General features: G+C 38.9%; 1 protein-coding gene and 1 non-coding gene across 3 annotated transcripts in view; one reads left to right on the top strand and one right to left on the bottom strand.

The window, feature by feature from the left end:
- Adgrb3 (adhesion G protein-coupled receptor B3) overlaps window positions 1-18,427 on the top strand; it is a 737,533-nt gene that overhangs the window by 371,384 nt on the left and 347,722 nt on the right. The gene's annotated exons all lie outside the window — the stretch shown is intronic.
- On the bottom strand, window positions 2,398-2,501 carry LOC115032381 (U6 spliceosomal RNA). The gene has a single exon (XR_003838062.1). It is a non-coding gene; the product is annotated as a U6 spliceosomal RNA (small nuclear RNA).

Genomic DNA, 18,427 nt, shown 5'->3' with positions numbered 1-18,427 from the left:
CCGGGTGAGGCCTGTGGCCCTACTCAGGCTGGTTTCTGCTTCCCTAACTAATGCAGTCTCAGGTCCCGCGCAATTGGATTGGAGCAGAAGCTGTGCTCCCCTCACCAGAAGTCTTAAGATCCTGTGGCGGGTGTTGTGGGCAGTTGGCGAGTGTCAGCAGACCCTGCGCCCCAGCTGCTCAGGTGCTTTTCTGACCGGAAGAGGCTTGTGGCCCTGTGTGGGCCGGATTTCTCTCTCCCCAACCAGAGCAGTCTCAGGTCCCGCGTGATTGGACTGGAGCAGAAGCTGTGTTCCACTCACCAGCAGTCCCAAAATCCTGCGGCGGGGGTCGTGGGTAGCTGGCGGGTGTCAGGCAACCCTGCGCTCCCGCTACCCTGGCGCTGATCCGGCCGGGTGAGGCCTGTGGCCCTACTCAGGCCGGTTTCTGTTTCCCTAACTAATGCAGTCTCAGGTCCCGCGCAATTGGATTGGAGCAGAAGCTGTGTTCCACTCACCAGCAGTCCCAAAATCCTGCGGCGGGGGTCGTGGGTAGCTGGCGGGTGTCAGGCAACCCTGCGCTCCCGCTACCCCGGCGCTGATCCAGCCGGATGAGGCCTGTGGTCCTACTCAGGCCGGTTTCTGCTTCCCTAACTAATGCAGTCTCAGGTCCCGCGCAATTGGATTGGAGCAGAAGCTGTGCTCCCCTCACCAGAAGTCTTAAGATCCTGTGGCGGGTGTTGTGGGCAGTTGGCGAGTGTCAGCAGACCCTGCGCCCCAGCTGCTCAGGTGCTTTTCTGACCGGAAGAGGCTTGTGGCCCTGTGTGGGCCGGATTTCTCTCTCCCCAACCAGAGCAGTCTCAGGTCCCGCGTGATTGGACTGGAGCAGAAGCTGTGTTCCACTCACCAGCAGTCCCAAAATCCTGCGGCGGGGGTCGTGGGTAGCTGGCGGGTGTCAGGCAACCCTGCGCTCCCGCTACCCTGGCGCTGATCCGGCCGGGTGAGGCCTGTGGCCCTACTCAGGCCGGTTTCTGTTTCCCTAACTAATGCAGTCTCAGGTCCCGCGCAATTGGATTGGAGCAGAAGCTGTGTTCCACTCACCAGCAGTCCCAAAATCCTGCGGCGGGGGTCGTGGGTAGCTGGCGGGTGTCAGGCAACCCTGCGCTCCCGCTACCCCGGCGCTGATCCAGCCGGATGAGGCCTGTGGTCCTACTCAGGCCGGTTTCTGCTTCCCTAACTAATGCAGTCTCAGGTCCCGCGCAATTGGATTGGAGCAGAAGCTGTGCTCCCCTCACCAGAAGTCTTAAGATCCTGTGGCGGGTGTTGTGGGCAGTTGGCGAGTGTCAGCAGACCCTGCGCCCCAGCTGCTCAGGTGCTTTTCTGACCGGAAGAGGCTTGTGGCCCTGTGTGGGCCGGATTTCTCTCTCCCCAACCAGAGCAGTCTCAGGTCCCGCGTGATTGGACTGGAGCAGAAGCTGTGTTCCACTCACCAGCAGTCCCAAAATCCTGCGGCGGGGGTCGTGGGTAGCTGGCGGGTGTCAGGCAACCCTGCGCTCCCGCTACCCTGGCGCTGATCCGGCCGGGTGAGGCCTGTGGCCCTACTCAGGCCGGTTTCTGCTTCCCTAACTAATGCAGTCTCAGGTCCCGCGCAATTGGATTGGAGCAGAAGCTGTGTTCCACTCACCAGCAGTCCCAAAATCCTGCGGCGGGGGTCGTGGGTAGCTGGCGGGTGTCAGGCAACCCTGCGCTCCCGCTACCCCGGCGCTGATCCAGCCGGATGAGGCCTGTGGTCCTACTCAGGCCGGTTTCTGCTTCCCTAACTAATGCAGTCTCAGGTCCCGCGCAATTGGATTGGAGCAGAAGCTGTGCTCCCCCTAAAACCTTATTTTTAAAAATGATGGTCTTACAGCTGAGAATAATAAGTTATGCTTAAAATCATGGCCTTAATTTATTGAGATAAAAAGATTACATGCTCTAACTTTATTGGGAAACAGCCAATATGTCTTGCAATAGTCTTCTTCAAGAATAATTTCAGTAAAAAGTTTCAACACATCTTCAATAAAAAAAAAAAGTGTCTTCATGTATATCACTATCTGGCAAATGAAGATGTATACTTTGCTAAAAACTTATATGATTGGGAGAATGTAAAGATAATATTCAAATACAGTCAAATTTTCAAAAGATATATATGTATATGTGTATATACATATATACACACACACACATATATATATATCAACACCTTTAATATGCCATTGGGAAAAGTAATTTTATAAAAAGAATTAAACCAAAGTAAATTTTCTTCTCCCCCAGGAAATTTCATGTGCCAGCTCAACATTCATTTAAGATGTAATTCTCACACTAACTTCATGAAACATATTAAATTTACTCACCTTATGAAGACTAATTTATTTATTTATTTTTACAGTGGAACACTTCTCAAATGTGTGTGTCATCCTCACTGAGGGGCCAAGCTAATCTCTGTATCATTCCAATTTTAATGTATGTGTTGCCGAAGCATGCACAAGAATAGTCTATTCATTATAATTATTTGTTTTACTTTTTTGCTTAGAACTAGAAATGTATTCATTGATCTGAATCCAAATATCAGTAATATGTCATATGCTATTATCTTATGGATTACATTCAATTTAAAAAAACAAAATTACTGATTAAGTAAATTAATAATTTTTCTCAATTTTCTGTGAGATTGACTCCACTAATGCAAATGAATTACTTCAGACTCTGTGATGCTGCAATCCCATTACTCAGAGTCAGAAGAACTGTGAGTTCTAGTACAACCTAAACTCCAGAGCAAGACAATGACCCCAACATGTAAGAAGTCAATAGAGGTGGAGCCAACAGGCACCTGCAGAAAAGGCTCAGCTATTAAGAAAACTGACTGTTCTTACAGAGGACCTGGGTTCAATTCCCAGCATCCACATGGTAGCTCACAACTGTTTGTAACTCCATTCCTAAAGGATCTTATGACCTCTTCTAGCATTGCTGGGCATCAGGCATCCATATGTGCATAGATATCAATGCAGATAAAGCACCCATACACATCATTCTTAAATCATAAAACATTTACATAAGTAAATAAATACTTAGTATGCGTTGCATGTGCCAAGTAAACCAAATGCTGGAAATGAACTATTTAAAGTATGTTTGTATTTCAAGACTATTTTGCTTCAGTTAAATGTGTTCTAAACATTAAATTATTCAATAAAGAAGAATGAGAAAATAAAAAAATAAATATTTCTAAGGAAAGAAGCATTTGATCATTTATGATAGACTTTGAAGTTTTGCTGAGTTTTTTTTTTAACCTTTCAAGATGAAAGGAAGCAGTTAGCAAGCAAATGGTTACATTGCACACCATTGCTTTTTATCAAAGATAATTAAGACATGTCCTGCTCAACTTTAAACATATTCCTTCATTTATAACTCCAGTTTAGAGAATCAATGCCCTCTTCTGGCCTTCATGGCTATCTGCATGCTTGGTACATACACACATACTCAGGACCACATAAATACAAATAAAAGTGAAGAAATAAACCTCTAAAGCAAAAACTTGTTACATTCTAGAATTGTCTGGGAAGACAATCTTAGTTGAAAAATTACCTCTATCAGATTATGGTGCAGGGATATCTCGTGTGTGTGTGTGTGTGTGTGTGTGTGTGTGTGTGTGTGTTTGTGTGTGTGTGTGTGTGTGTGTGTGTGTGTGTGTGTGTGCTGTGCTGGAGGGATCACCATTTTTATTGATGCAGATATCCCAGGATGGGACTATTACTTAGATAACAGGTCCTGAACTAGATAAGAAAGGTCTATAAGCTTATGATTCTCTGCCAGACAGCCATATGCAGCATCCTCTGGCTCCTGTTACATTTCTTTGACTATGGAGTGAGTTTCTTGGTCAGAGTTACTACTTTGTGGAACATCAAGTAAGTATGCCTTCAAGACTTACATGGGCACCTGCCTTTACTTCCCTCAATTGTAGACTATAAACTGAAATTGTAAAAACAAAAACAAAAACAAAAAACAAACCTTTTGCTTCCTAAGTTGCTTTAGATCAGGATGTTTTAGCACAGCAGTACAGAGAAAACTAGGACAGATAGATGTCTAGGTTGAGATTGTGTTTAGAATATAAACACTTTGTTTTGATTTTTAAAAAAATGACACTACTATTTATGGAAGTAAAGAAAAAGATGAGAGCCATTATGAGACAAGTTTCTGAATTCTAAGGAAAATTTAGAATCACTGAAGCTTGACTTGGTAAGAGTCCTGCTCTGGTAGGGAGGCTCTTAATGCAGAAAATGGAGCTACAGCTACTGGGAAAGACTGCAAACACAATTAGTGTGAGGAGAGATAAAGGGCTCTTAACTGCAATCAGTGTGTGACATAATGAAGAATCAAATTAGTAAAGTATGGATAAAAACCAAATGTGGGAATGAATTTGAGATTCTCTCTGAGGTTGGAATTGATTGGATTCCATAACTGATGCTACCGTGAGTGTACAGGGAGAAATTGAGACTGTATTTATTCTGAAAGCATTTGAAACTATCTCTCACATATCGATATTTAGAAAATACCCATCCCCAAGTGACAACCAAGAACGAGACCTTGGATTTTGTCACAGAAGTCAAATCAATAAATATAGATGATGATCAACCACACAGAAATAAGGGTTGGCACTGTGTATGTGTTTTCAACGATCAAGACAGCACTGTGATATAAAAAGAAGAGAAAATGAGGAGCCACAAACTCTGAAAATAATCAGGGCAGGTGTCGGAGAATGAAGGGTTAAAGTCAGTTTGTACAAGCATTGACTAAAAGTGACAAAAGAGTTAGTGTCAAGTACTACACCCTATGGAGAACATTATGAAATAGCATATATATTACCATCTACCTCTAATAAGTTTAGTGTGTTATGGGATTTTTTTAAGTATGTAATTATTGATGGAATGACTTAAAATTTCTAAGGAAAAGTACAGATACAATAAACCGGGCATAAGTTTTCATGCTGTAGGTGGCTACCATGGTCATATCCTGAAGTTTTGATTCAGTTGTCTGCAAGGATTGGCTTAGGACAGATATTCACTGCTGTGCTCACGTACTGCTGTGCCACAACCGTTCTTAGGAAGTACTCAATGTTGACAATATTAGACAAACAAAATGGTTTTAAGCCTGATAATATCTTAAAATACCGAATGTGAGGATTCTCAACTGTAAGGAATTTCAAGTGTTGTTCCTGAAATGCATGATTCTTGAAAATATAGCTCCATTTCTTCCTCAGGACACCAGTAATACAGGTATCTCAGTTACACTAAAGTAAACACATGGTTTTCTTTGTGAAGTGAATTATCATGGCTTATTCTTGATTTAGAAATATGGACTAGTGTGCTTTTCAGAATGAACAAGCATATTTCTGAAATTGAATCTGAATAAAAGCATACAATTCCAACATCTTTTTTCCCTCCACAATGCCTTTTTTAATCAACATAATATCTGTCGTTTCTAAATTTTACAGTGAAATTTGATAACTGCTTTGGTCTAATATCTTGGTCCTCAATTGAGGAGGACCAGCAGTTCCATCTGATGCTGCAGGCTGTGTGCAAGGCCTGGCTTCTCCTTCTGTGCCTAGCTTTGTGCATCACACATCTCTATCACTTGCTCAGCTTCTTTCCTTAAAAACATGACACATGTTGATGTGAAGGCCCCAAAATAGAGAGATTTGCATACTTTGTGTTACTGACGTCAGTTCAGTTAGCTAGACTGTGGTGGCAGGTAAACATGTAAGGAACTCTGTCACCTCCTAGCCAGACACATGTAATAAGTGAGTGATTCTCCTGTCCTTAAGTCAGAAAGAAAACATTTAAATTACTAGCTTCTTTCTATAGTTCTTTCATACAGCTGCTGTTGAGGAAATAATTCAAGTCTTTTAAAACCAAGACATTGAATGATATCATCACTGAATTCTTTGATTATTTCATTTTTATTTGATAGTAATTATTCCAAAATATCGACTTCTCCACTTATTCCAAATGTCTAGGGGTCAAAACGATGGGGCAGTTAATGCACATTTTTTTTCAAATTTTCTGGGATTATAAGCAATACAAACAACCAAGGGATTATAGATGGGCTCTAGTGTACCTAGCAAAGAATCGCAGTTTAAAGTGTTTCATAGTGCCAGAACAGTAGATTATTAATGATTCACATATTTATTTCACTTTATACTGTCTCAGTCTCTTATTAACTACATGTCATGTCCTGTTCAAGTTTCTCAGGCTTTGTCAGTAAGTGGATGTGACAAAGCCCTCACTCTTGAGGAATTGTGAAACTTATGTTTCATATTAATGAGACACATGTCAAACAAATACCATCCAATATGCCCAATGGTTATACTTGCTAGGAAGCGAAATAAAGCAATCTACCGGGTTTTGGAATACTGAGTGAAGACAGGTGTCCCATTTAATGATGAAAGGCTAGTAAAGGCCATGATCAGTGATATTCAAAATGGCATACAGGCTCATGGAGAATCTGAGCCACAGAGGCATGTGTAGGAAGAACATTTCCAATGAAACACAAGTAGTACTTAAAAGCTATGGTGCACCCAAGTGCATTTTGCATTGGAGTAATGGGAGAACTCTAAGAATGTTGAAGTGGCCGTGCATGACCATGAAAGCAAGGCTGTCAAAAAGGGAACACAAAGGGAGATTGGGAACACATTTGACTGGATTTAAAAATAAGCGAAAATGAGTGCAGATTTGGTCAGAAAATGGCATAATTGGATCTGTCTTTTAGTGGATTTATTAGGACTACAAAATGGGAAATGATCAGGCTATTCGGGATGTGAGAGGATGCAGGTGGGAACAGTGAGAAGATACAGGGGATGGGATAGATGACACTGGAAATGGTAAGAAGTTAGTTGGTCTGGCAGATTTTACTAACAGTTTTGATAGGCTGTGAACAAAACAAAACAAACAAACAAACAAACAAACAAAAAGAATGTTCTTAGTTTGGCATGGATGCTTTTCAACTACTGTGGATGCTGATGTAGGAAGATTTCATGATTTTCAAGATTGTCCAAAGATAGACAAGAAACACAAAATAAAGGTTCAAGGGCATTTCTTTGTATCTATAAGGTAATTATTCGTGTGTGTGTGTATATGCATGCACATATATGTGCATTTGTGTGTGCAACCATGTACATGTGAATATGTGTGTATGCATGTGTGTATGTGTGTACATATGTATTTATTTCTGTGTGTGCATGTGTGCATGTGTGTATATTGTGTTAATCATTTACTAAAAGCTGACATATGAAAGCAACCTCAAAAACATAAATACCTCATAAATATAGGAAACTACATGTGAAGTGTTGACTGTATTTCTGGGTCAGTGGTCAAAAATGGCACTTCTTGCATTGTAAAATGCTATTATAATGTTCTGTTAATAATTCTTTGTTCCTTTCTTATACTGTGTTTTCTTCAATGCTCAATAAATACAGAGCAAAGCTCTTGGTTAGGGACAGGCACAATAGCCAGACATCAAACACAGACAGATCAGACATCACAACCTATAGACAGATGGAAGCTGTGTTTCCTCATTACATAGGAGTCCTAACTCTTACAATCTAAGCTAATTTCATTTCTGTTCTCAGGGAGACTGGTCATTTTTATCATGGAAGCCAGCACCATCCTATTTCCATCCCATCCTCTGAATCCTGAGACAAGAACCAGAGTGAATATCATCATTAAAATAATTTTATAACTGTGGCACAGATTAAGCTGCCATTTAAACAATGAAATGATCATGGTTTCCCAATGAATTTTTTAATTTAAATAAGCTATATTTCATCTGAAATGTTGGTGTTTCTTTCTTATATTTATGTCATGGATTCTCAATAACAGAACTCTTAAAAATCAACCACACCCCACTAGGAGCTGGTCAACTCTACTATGCTTTGTATTTTGTAAGAACATTTTCTATTTAAAAATATTTAAAAATTAAGAGCATGTGAAACTTTGATGTGTAATTAAAATACATGTTTGAAAGTATCGTATCACTCCAGTTTCAAAATATTATCTTTCACAGGGTTATTGTCACAGTAAGAAATCTAGACCTTAAAATAGAAAACATTAATCAAGTTATCTAGTTGCAATATTAGTAGAGATTTAATCTCCTGTAAGTAAATTAGGGTGAAAATTAGTTACATAAATATCTATGCTTATATAATCTGTTTTATGTTCTTATGTTAACACAATTATTCATCAACTTCTTATTCAATAATATTTTGGTCGCTGAAAGCCTTTAAAGCACTTGAATAAGCATTCTGTCTTGTTTTATATAACCTAACTCTCCTAAGCTTTTCTATATTATCCTGATATTCCAACTTCTAAACTGAACTGCTCTGCTGTGACTATCTTATTTAGTCATTCCTAAATTACTATTTAATAATTTTTGACTCCTGTTTCCTTATTGGCTTGTCTCCAAGAAATAACATAAAGCTTTGGAATCTCTTCTTCGAGGTACCTCAGGTTTGCGTCTTTTGAGTACGCATTTTAAGGACAACTACAAAGTGTCAGACAGAGACTAGTAGTCCAAAACTCTATTTTCAGAAGTCTCATGGGAGTACAATGGATAGAAAACATTTCTATTCATTGCATCCTCATTTCTTATGCTTTCCTAACAAAAGTTCAGGTTATACTCTAGAGAAGTTCCCAAATTAATGGTGTCTAGATGTTCATGGTGCTGTTTTTTTGACTGCCCTGTTGTAGGTGTGTGGAAGACACTTGCATGGTTTGTCCTATGTCAGTGATTTGCCTTCAGAATAAATGACTTTTCCCTTTGTATCTCAGTAAATAACAATTCAAGATTTGTCTCTTTCTTTTGTCCAGCCAACCACCCTCAAACCTACTTCTGTTCTATTAAGAATTTAGGTTAAATTATCCTTTTTAAACTATGACCCTCGGGTAACTTATTCATATGTTCTGGTTTTGCTCATCACTGTTAAATTATTCCTGACCATTTTTTTTTCTTTTGCAGCAACAGTCTTCATAAATACTTATTTCATTAAAAATTTTAAAATGTTTTTTTTCTGCCCAATTATTCATACCGTTATTACGAATATGAATTTTCCTGTTATACATGTTGTGTAACACATCTTACCCAAGGAATGGTTATAGACTTGTTCCTCATTCAGTCTAGACTCCTACATCTACCATCCTGCAGAGAATGGGTTGCTATAGGAACAATTTTCTGTCTCTACCACGTAGTCTTTATTTTGTATTTATGTATTCTTTGTTTTATTTTATAAACATTATTTTCAAAAATAACTTGACAGTAAAAGCAATCATCACACTAAAATTAACCAGATTCAAAAATCTATACTTCTCAATAAAATTGTTAGTCACTTTGACGCTTTGGAGCCTCCCATTAGGTTTTTGTATGTTTGCCATTGAATATTTTGTTCTGCACTTATCCACACTGAGGGAAACATCTTGATCTCTAAAACCCAGGACACACGAACCCCAGTTTACAATATCAGCAATAGAGAATGAATAAACTTTCCAAGACCTTGGAGAAAAACAATGGGAAATAAAATAGAAACTTTCGTGTCTAGCCAAGGCATGCATGCCTATGAGGGAAAAACTGCAGCCTGTAGGAGTGAATTAATGTAACAGAGATGGTGAAGTTCATATTTAAATGTTCTGGGCAGTTATCTTTTAATAGAGAATAATAACCTCAATATTAAATTTTCTGATTGACCATAGGAGAGCTATTGATTTTCTTATACATTGACACATACACCTAGCCATAAAAGTCTTCAATTTGATTGTCTGTAGTATCCACACTAAAGCTACTGAGGGACGTTTAGCATTTGAGAGCTATGAAGAGAGACTTTGCAAGAGGGAGTAGCTTTGATCTTCATTTTTACACCTTCCAGGGCCTGCAGCTGGGGAAGCTTTTTCTGACAGGGGAGTGAGCAGAAGGGACATCTGGGACATGGGATGGCTTTTTGTTTCCATGGAGAACTTTGATCTAAAAGTTATAAGAATCATAGGCTTTTCCGTCGTTCTTTCCTTTTGTTTACGATTAATTCCTTTAAAATCTGGTAGATTCACACTTGTGAGTATAAATGGAATGATCAAATCTAAAGCCTTCTGGAAGCAAGACTTAAAAATTTAAACTGTGCTAGTACCTACTGGTTTATCTGATAGTGTAAGGATTTAGAATTATTTAAAGTGTCATATTGTATCCTTCCTTGTAATTTTTTCTTTAATGAAAGGACGCTACCGTATGTGCCACTATGAAAGCTAATCCTGTTTCAGCTGTTTCTATGGAAATAATTGCTCATCTCTATGACAATGGTGGTCTGACTCTGTAATAATAACCATGTAAAGAACAGAAGCAATGAGTCCCTCATAACAATTTATTTCCTCCTTTTCTGTTTTCATGAGTCTCTTGCTTTGGAAATGCTTTCTTGCTTTATTTGGCTACACCAAGAAACTTGTGCTGACTTCTCCCTCTTTACCAAAATACCCTTCCCGCAGTATGAGGCTTTGATCTAAATTTGCAAACCAAAAAACAGACTCAGATTAGAAACCAACAGTCTTCTGTCCTAGCAGGTGGGGAGAGGGGCAGAAAAGCTATTCTGTAGCTTTCCAAAAATGCTGGCCAGGTATAAAAGTACACTTCTGTAGTTTCAGAACTCCAGTCTTCGAGTCAAGATGATAGGGCATTCGATGCCATCCTGAGCTACATAACAAGACCATGTCCAATAAAAATATATAGGAGTAAGATAAATTGTGCTGGCTTTCAGTCTTGACACATGGCTAATCGCATTCAGTGACTAACACAAGTCACCTCATCACCCAAGTCCTCTGATGGCACTCTCAGAATAAAGTAAAATAAAATAGAAACTTCCCTGAGGGGTTACTGCCAGGATTCTATGTTAAATATATTTGATAGCTGGAAAGTAATAGCGCCTTTATTTTGTAAAGCACACAGAGGGAAAATTATAGGTTTTCCTACTGACTGGATGTGTAACTTATTCCAGTCAGTCTGACCATAGTCTCTTCCCCTAGAAAACTTTAAAACTGCTACTAAAATTTGCTACCCTGTATATTTTTTTAATCTAAATATTATGCTTGATACGCATTTTTACAATGAGGAAAACGATGTTATACTTCTAGGCAGATAGTGTAATAATCGAAACAATGTGCTGTGTGATTTAGATTAGGCATATGGCACAATTGCCTTCTGGCATGTAATGACAGTAAACACCCATAAGGATTTCGAGGCAATTGGTATATGAAGGAGGGACTCCTCTTTTCTGTGTATTTGTATGTCATGAGTCAAATTGCAGCTCCCTTGAATTATTTTTAGAAGACAGTATTTTCTGCATTAAGTTGGCGACATCTAAACGTTTGTCTGCCATGTTTTATTGTTTGTTTATATATGTATCAAGCAGCCCTATCATCTGCACGATTTACAAATGTCTTAGTGGCCCTGGTTTTTAAGGTCTCTTCTATAGTTGGAAGAATTTGGAGCTTTTGAAACCTACAAAAACTTCCTCCTATCCATGTGCTGATTGGGGCTCTGCCTTCCTTAGCATCAGAGACAGGGTGAAACAGGGTGAAATCAGAGACATTATGGATAGTATGACTATAGTCAACAATTAAAATTTTTCTGAAGGAAAAAAGTAACTTCAGATTGTAAATAATTTCTCACCATGCTCATATGGTTTCTCTTCAAATTGCATGCCAGTGTTACAAGGTCAGTAAATTCACTGTTTCTCATAGGCACATCCCCAGATGTATAACTGGGCTTTGCATAGAATTGGAGCTCAATTAGTATTTACTGAATGAATGAGTTCCCCATGCTGTTGGATTTCCAACATTCTCCATGCTGGAAAATGTATTCATCTCTATATGTCAACCTTTAGTTCTAACTTGAGGGCATCCAATTTATATTTCTTTTTTTTTTCAATGTTTTATTAGATACTTTCTTCATTTACATTTCAAATGCTATCCCGAAAGTCTCCTATACCACCCCCCTGCCCTGCTCCCCTACCCACTCACTCCCACTTCTTGACCCTGGCATTCCCCTGTACTGGGGCATATAAAGTTTGCAAAACCAAGGGGCCTCTGTTCCCAATGATGGCCAACTAGGCTATCTTCTGCTACATATGCATGTAGAGACACGAACTCTGGGGTTACTGGTTAGTTCATATTGTTGTTCCACCTATAGCCAATTTATATTTCTATTTTCTAAATATAATCAATTTCTGGACCAGGCTCTGTAACTTACAAGATTATATTCAGCCTTGTATCCTAACTAAATACTCTGCCCGCTGAATATGGTATCACTATTAGTATTAATGTAATATAATAAGTGTTCTCATGTCTTACCATTTCACTATTCAAAATGCCCTTTCTTTCTTTCTTTTTTTCTCTCTCTGTACTGTTCTGATGCCTTTGGAACATCATTGGCCTTTACTAGTCCCTGGACCAGCAGAGGCAGTGGATCCTGCCTCCTCTTCCTCCTCTTCCTCATCCTCCTCTTCTTTTCCTTCTCCTTCTCAACTAGGAACTATCTGTGAACCCACCTCAGACATTCATGTTCAGAGTGGTTTTTCTTGATCTACTTCCTATTGTCCACCTCATCCGCCATTTAATTTATAGTGACACTACTTACAATCTAGAATGCTATGAACTGTCATTTTCCCTTGGAGGTCGATTTCAGCATTTTAAGGACAAATACTTCCTGTTTCCTTTTTAGTCCCCAGATTTCAGTGGTAGGGAAGTTCTTGGAATACTCTGTAGTTTAAAGGAGACTTATTGGATGTATATATTCACAAATTAATGTGTAAGTCAGTAATGATGTCTTCACTCCTATCAAGACAGGTACTCCTCATGGATTCTGCTCTTTTTTTTTTTTAATATTTTTTATTACATATTTTCCTCAATTACATTTCCAATGCTATCCCAAAAGTCCCCCATACCGCCCCCCACTTCCCTACCCACCCATTCCCATTCTTTTGGCCCTGGCATTCCCCTGTATTGGGGCATATAAAGTTTGCAAGTCCAATGGGCCTCTCTTTCCAGTGATGGCCGACTAGGCCATCTTTTGATACATATGCAGCTAGAGACAAGAGCTCCGGGGTACTGGTTAGTTCAGCATGTTGTTCCAACTATAGGGTTGCAGATCCCTTTAGCTCCTTAAGGTAACGTGTGAGTCAATATCTGAGGGGCTTGGTATTGCTGAGCCCTAACTCCTCGGAGCTTCTGGCCTTGTTTCTGATTGGGTTTAGGCAACCTTCAGCTTCAAATAAATAAGGGAGTGTATGAGAAACATCAATGCTGTCATTTTCCAGCTCCTTATTGTTTTATACTCAGTTAATTATAATTGTCCCCCTCTATAGAAATTGCACTGGTTGGAATTAGACTTTAACCTAAAGTATGTTCTAAATTAATTTGGTTTTACTACTTATGTATACATGCAAAAATAATTTTCCATCTCATATCTTACTTTGTATTAGGTAGGATTAGAATTCTGAAGTATCTGCATAAAGAAAATGAATATCTGTGAGTGTGTTTTCCAAAAGATCATAGACATAACGTTCTTGAAATAGAAAAGAAATTAGTATAATAATTGGGCATCTTCTCCACTGTGTTATGTGTAATATGGAAAAAAACACCATAGTCAGAAAGGGTTTTCAATAAACAGTGCAGTAAATGATCATTCTAAAGTGATTTTTTTTTATTCTACTTGTTTAAAAAAAAAAATCATTCCAAAACAGAATGTCCCGAAATTGTGTCAAGATTAGTGTGGCTAACCCATTTCTTCTAAATGCCTAGCTGGTAAAAATTTCAGGATCACCATCTCTGTTGCAGCTATGCAATTCTGCCATTGTGCCCTGAAAGTAATGAATGGCCATAAAGAAATCCTAGGTGTTGCTGAGTTCCACCAAACTTTATTTACAGCCATTGATATTTTAATTTTATTTAATTATCACATCCTAGGAAGAATTATTCTTGATTTTTCCAATTGTTTAAAGTATATGAAAAATATCTTTTTAGTTTTTAAGTGACACAAAATAAAGCAAAGGGGACAGACATATTTGTTGCAGGCAATAATTTACCTATTTCTGGTGAAGATATTCCTACTTGTACACGGCTCACAGGAATGGCCTTGGACTCTTTCCTCAATGCTTAAGAAATGAGAATTATGTGCTAAGAAGTTGAAGGAGTTTCCCCCATGAGTGCCTATGCCTAAACAAACAAAACAAACAAAAACAAAATTAAAATCAGAAACACATTCTATTGTCAGATCCCTTATTTGAAATGGGTAATGGAAAATGAAAGAAAAATAGAATGTGAAGCTTTGATACAGGAAGGAATATGAAAAATAGTTAATTATATAGTTGAATCATACATAATATTTAAGACTTAGAAGCTGAAGAAGGAACTCAGAAAAGTCCTACATTGTTACTTACTTTTGGCCTCATCTAGTTTGTCTACATTTAACTGACCCAAGGTTTTGTTTTCTTTTCTTTTCTTTTGTTTTCCCTAACAAGAGAAATTGAGAACTTGAGCAAGGAAGTTTCTCATCTAAGTTTGTATATTGTGTCACTAGGACTTGGGCATCTTTTTGTTTGTTTGTTTGTTTTGTTTTGTTTTTCTTTTTCTTTTAATTTATTTTTTATTAGGTATTTTCCTCGTTTACATTTTCAATGCTATCCCAAAAGTCCCCCATACCCACCCCCCCAATCCCCTACCCACCCACTCCCCCTTTTTGGCCCTGGGGTTCCCCTGTACTGGGGCATATAAAGTTTGCAAGTCCAATGGGCCTCTGTTTGCAGTGATGGCCAACTAGGCCATCCTTTGATACATATGCAGGTAGAGACAAGAGCTCTGGGGTACTGGTTTGTTCCACCTATAGGGTTGCAGTTCCCTTTAGCTCCTTGGGTAATTTCTCTAGCTCCTCCATTGGGGGCCGTGTGATCCATCCAATAGCTGACTGTGATCATCCACTTCTGTGTTTGCTAGGCCCCAGCATAGTCTCACAAGAGACAGCTATATCAAGACAGGGTTTCTCTGTATAGCCCTGGCTGTCTTGGAACTCACATTGTAGACCAGACTGGCCTCAAACTCAGAAATCCACCTGCCTCTGCCTCCCAAGTGCTGGGATTAAAGGCATGCGCCACCATGCCCAGCTTGGACTTGGGCATCTTAAACTCTCTAATGGAGGTGGTGGTAATGAAAGGGATGAGTCTCACTGGTCCGAAGCATGTCCTGCCCACTGCTGCTGTTTACAGGGAAGATACAGATAAGCATCACATCCTATCCATCTCTCCCTTTCTCTATGACCTTCAACATTCTAATCCCCACCTTTGGGAAAGAATCCCATGATGTCAGCATACCAAAGTGAAGTGTTGGTGGTGTGAACAATTAAAGTTCTATTTATGGAAATATCTGAATGTTTCCTGCAGACTACTGTGGCAGAATTTTAAGAAAGGATTTTTTTCATGGAGATGTTAGAACATAAACAGAGTGCATGCAAAGGGAATTACATATGGTATTTTTAAAACCATTGTTCTTCAATGACATCTAGGTTTGATTTGATGGGCATGAGTGTTTTATTGCCTCAGACCAAAAACCTGAATCTGTCTTTTCTTCTCAGTGAAAAAACAGAACAATGAAGCAGACACTACATTTGATGTTCATTTGCTAGATAAAATCAAACTGCACCAGGCTGCACAAATCTGAGTAGACAAACTGGGATTTGAATCCTCATGAGACTACTTACAACCTTGGAGAAGTAGCTCAAACATATCCTGATTCCTTATTTGTAAAACAAAGACCTTCATAATAGCAATGAAGACAACCACAATAATAATGCCTCCTGAGATAATTTTTAGGGTAATTGAGATATCACTTCTAAGGTTTCTTGCTAAGTGTCATGTTAAAAACAGTGTCTTGCAACGAAGAGATGTTTGACAAAATACTTGTTGAATGAATTAAATAGTGAATACCAAGTGTCAAGCTCCTAAATTAACCAATACGGCCAGAAAAGAGCTGTCTTTCCTCCCTTCTTAGACATCCTCAGTGTTTGCTGAGGAGTCAGCATGACTATATCAACCTAAACTACAAGTTTTTTACTGCTAAATCCTCTGAAATTTTCAGAAGTGCCACTCAGTGAATCTACTTTTTAAGAATATACTAAGGAAACCAATAGGTATATCCTACCATACCAAAACATGATGTCTTATTCTCCAGCCCCAATCTCTTCCTAGAGAAGCTATACAGATGACCACCTAAAAAAATCTTGAGTGATATTTACCACAAGTAAATCCATTTTGATAACTGGAAAATTTTCCAATATTGATGCTAAGCAGTTATTTCATTTGAAGGAACAAGAAAAATGATGCGAACTTCAAATATGTCTGAAACATTGACACAATAACCCACAATAAAAAAGGCTGTTTTTAAGACAGCCTTTAAACACCTTCTGTATACCCATACAATTTTTTGTGTGTGTGGCTGCAAGGCTCCCTTCCCTGGGTGTTTCTTCTGATCATTTTTCATGAGTGGTCCAGAATGTGACTCATTGCACTGAGCACTTGGGATGATGCTTGAACATAGTGCTTCTGAAGGACTCTTTGCTGCCTCTGAGTTTGTTGTCCATGATGCTTTTATTCTCCTTATTGAAGCAGTTGGTTTTTAACCTGAACGATCATCTATATTCCCCCCAAAATCCAAAAAAAAAAAAAAAAGAAAGGAAGGAAGGAAGGAAGGAGAGAGGGAGGGAGGGAGGGAGGGAGGGAGGGAGGGAGGGAGGAAGGAAGGAAGGAAGGAAGGAAGGAAGGAAGGAAGGAAGGAAGGAAGGAAGGAAGGAAGGAAGGAAGGAAACAAAAACTTAAGTTCATTCTGCTAGAGTCAATCAGAAAGGAAAACCAGAGGGAGAAAGAATGAAAGAAAAAGAAAACGGAGAAAAAAAAAGTTAAGGGTAAAGTAAACAAGTCAGAGTATACAGGACTTGTACTCGCCTCTCTGGGTGCTACATTTCAACACTACATTTTGAGTTCTGTTTATTTGCAGTGTGGTTCCTGACTCTGGGTAAATGAATGCAGTTAATATAAAGCACTCAAGACATAATCTCTTGTCTGGGTCACTCAAAGAAATCCAAAGATAATGTTGCGGTAAATGTTAAATACTTTGTTATGATGCACAACCCACCATGTAGTAGCTTTCTTGAAAAAATTACATGAAAATTTGCTCCAAGAGTAATAGCCAACACTATCATAGAAGCACCTGTTCTCTGGATGTAGTTCTGGCTAGACTACTATTGATAGATACTTGGGTCATTTTCTCATAGCCCAGCAAGGAAATTATAGTGTTGGGCCCATGTTACAGAAGAAGATATTAAGGCACAGAGAAGATAACCATTTACTCGGCCACATAGCTTTTTGAATTCATGAGGTATTTCTCTTTATATTTATTATAGCTTTTTTTTTTTTTTTTGGTTTCATTGTTGCTAATCTTGTGCTTTGTATTTTTGTTGTTGTTGTTTTGTTTTTGTTGTTGTTTTGTTTTTTTGAGACAGGGTTTCATGTTGCCCAGGTTAGTCTCTGACTTGATATGTTGTTCAGGATGATTTTGAATTTCTGATCCCAGAGCTCCCACCTACCTAATGCTAGATTTATAAGGAAGTGCCATCACATCCAGTTTATATGTTCTAAATCATTAGACCCAGGGCCTTTTAGATGCTATAAAAACAAGTACCTCCCAGACACTGAAAATTATCTTCAACTGAGAGTTTTGAGATGGATAGGGAATTCTCCTAATACTTACACAAACTGTACACAGAGAAACACCCAGGACCCGAGTCCAGGGCAAAATGGTGTCCAAGGCTAAATAAAACAGGTATGTACATGAAAAATTCTTTACTAGCCTTAATTTGGTTCCTTTGCTCATCTTTGGTATGTTCATCCATGTGCCTTTGGCTCTCAAGGTTTTTCTTTCCTCATGCCTTGCATTTCTGTCTTTAATTCAGATGATATATCAAATTTACTATATCCAGTTTGTATGTGGAACAAACTCACTACAATGATGAATAACAGTCTTCATTCTCCTTAACTTCCACAATGATGTAGGATAAAAACCTTATGATTTCCTGCTTTGTTTAAAGGGAAGGATCATGAAATAAGTGAAAGAAAGAAAGAGAGAGAGAGAGAGAGAGAGAGAGAGAGAGGGAGGGAGGGAGAGAGAGAGAGAGAGAGAGAGAGAGAGGGAGGGAGAGAGGGAGTGTGAGGGAGGGAGGAAGGGAAGGAAGAAGGAAGCAAGCAAGCAAGCAAACAAGCAAGCAAGCTCAAACTTTATGCTTTAGACTTCTCTACTACAAAAATTTCCTCAAGTTTCTGCTAAACAAAATTTTTAGAAAGAAG

This window comes from Mus caroli, unplaced genomic scaffold (assembly GCF_978045245.1).
Source record: "Mus caroli unplaced genomic scaffold, Mus_caroli_1 scaffold_1, whole genome shotgun sequence".
Classification (NCBI taxonomy): Eukaryota; Metazoa; Chordata; class Mammalia; order Rodentia; family Muridae; genus Mus; species Mus caroli.
The sequence above is the reverse complement of the archived record's forward strand: the minus strand, read 5'-3'. Positions and strand labels throughout refer to the sequence as shown.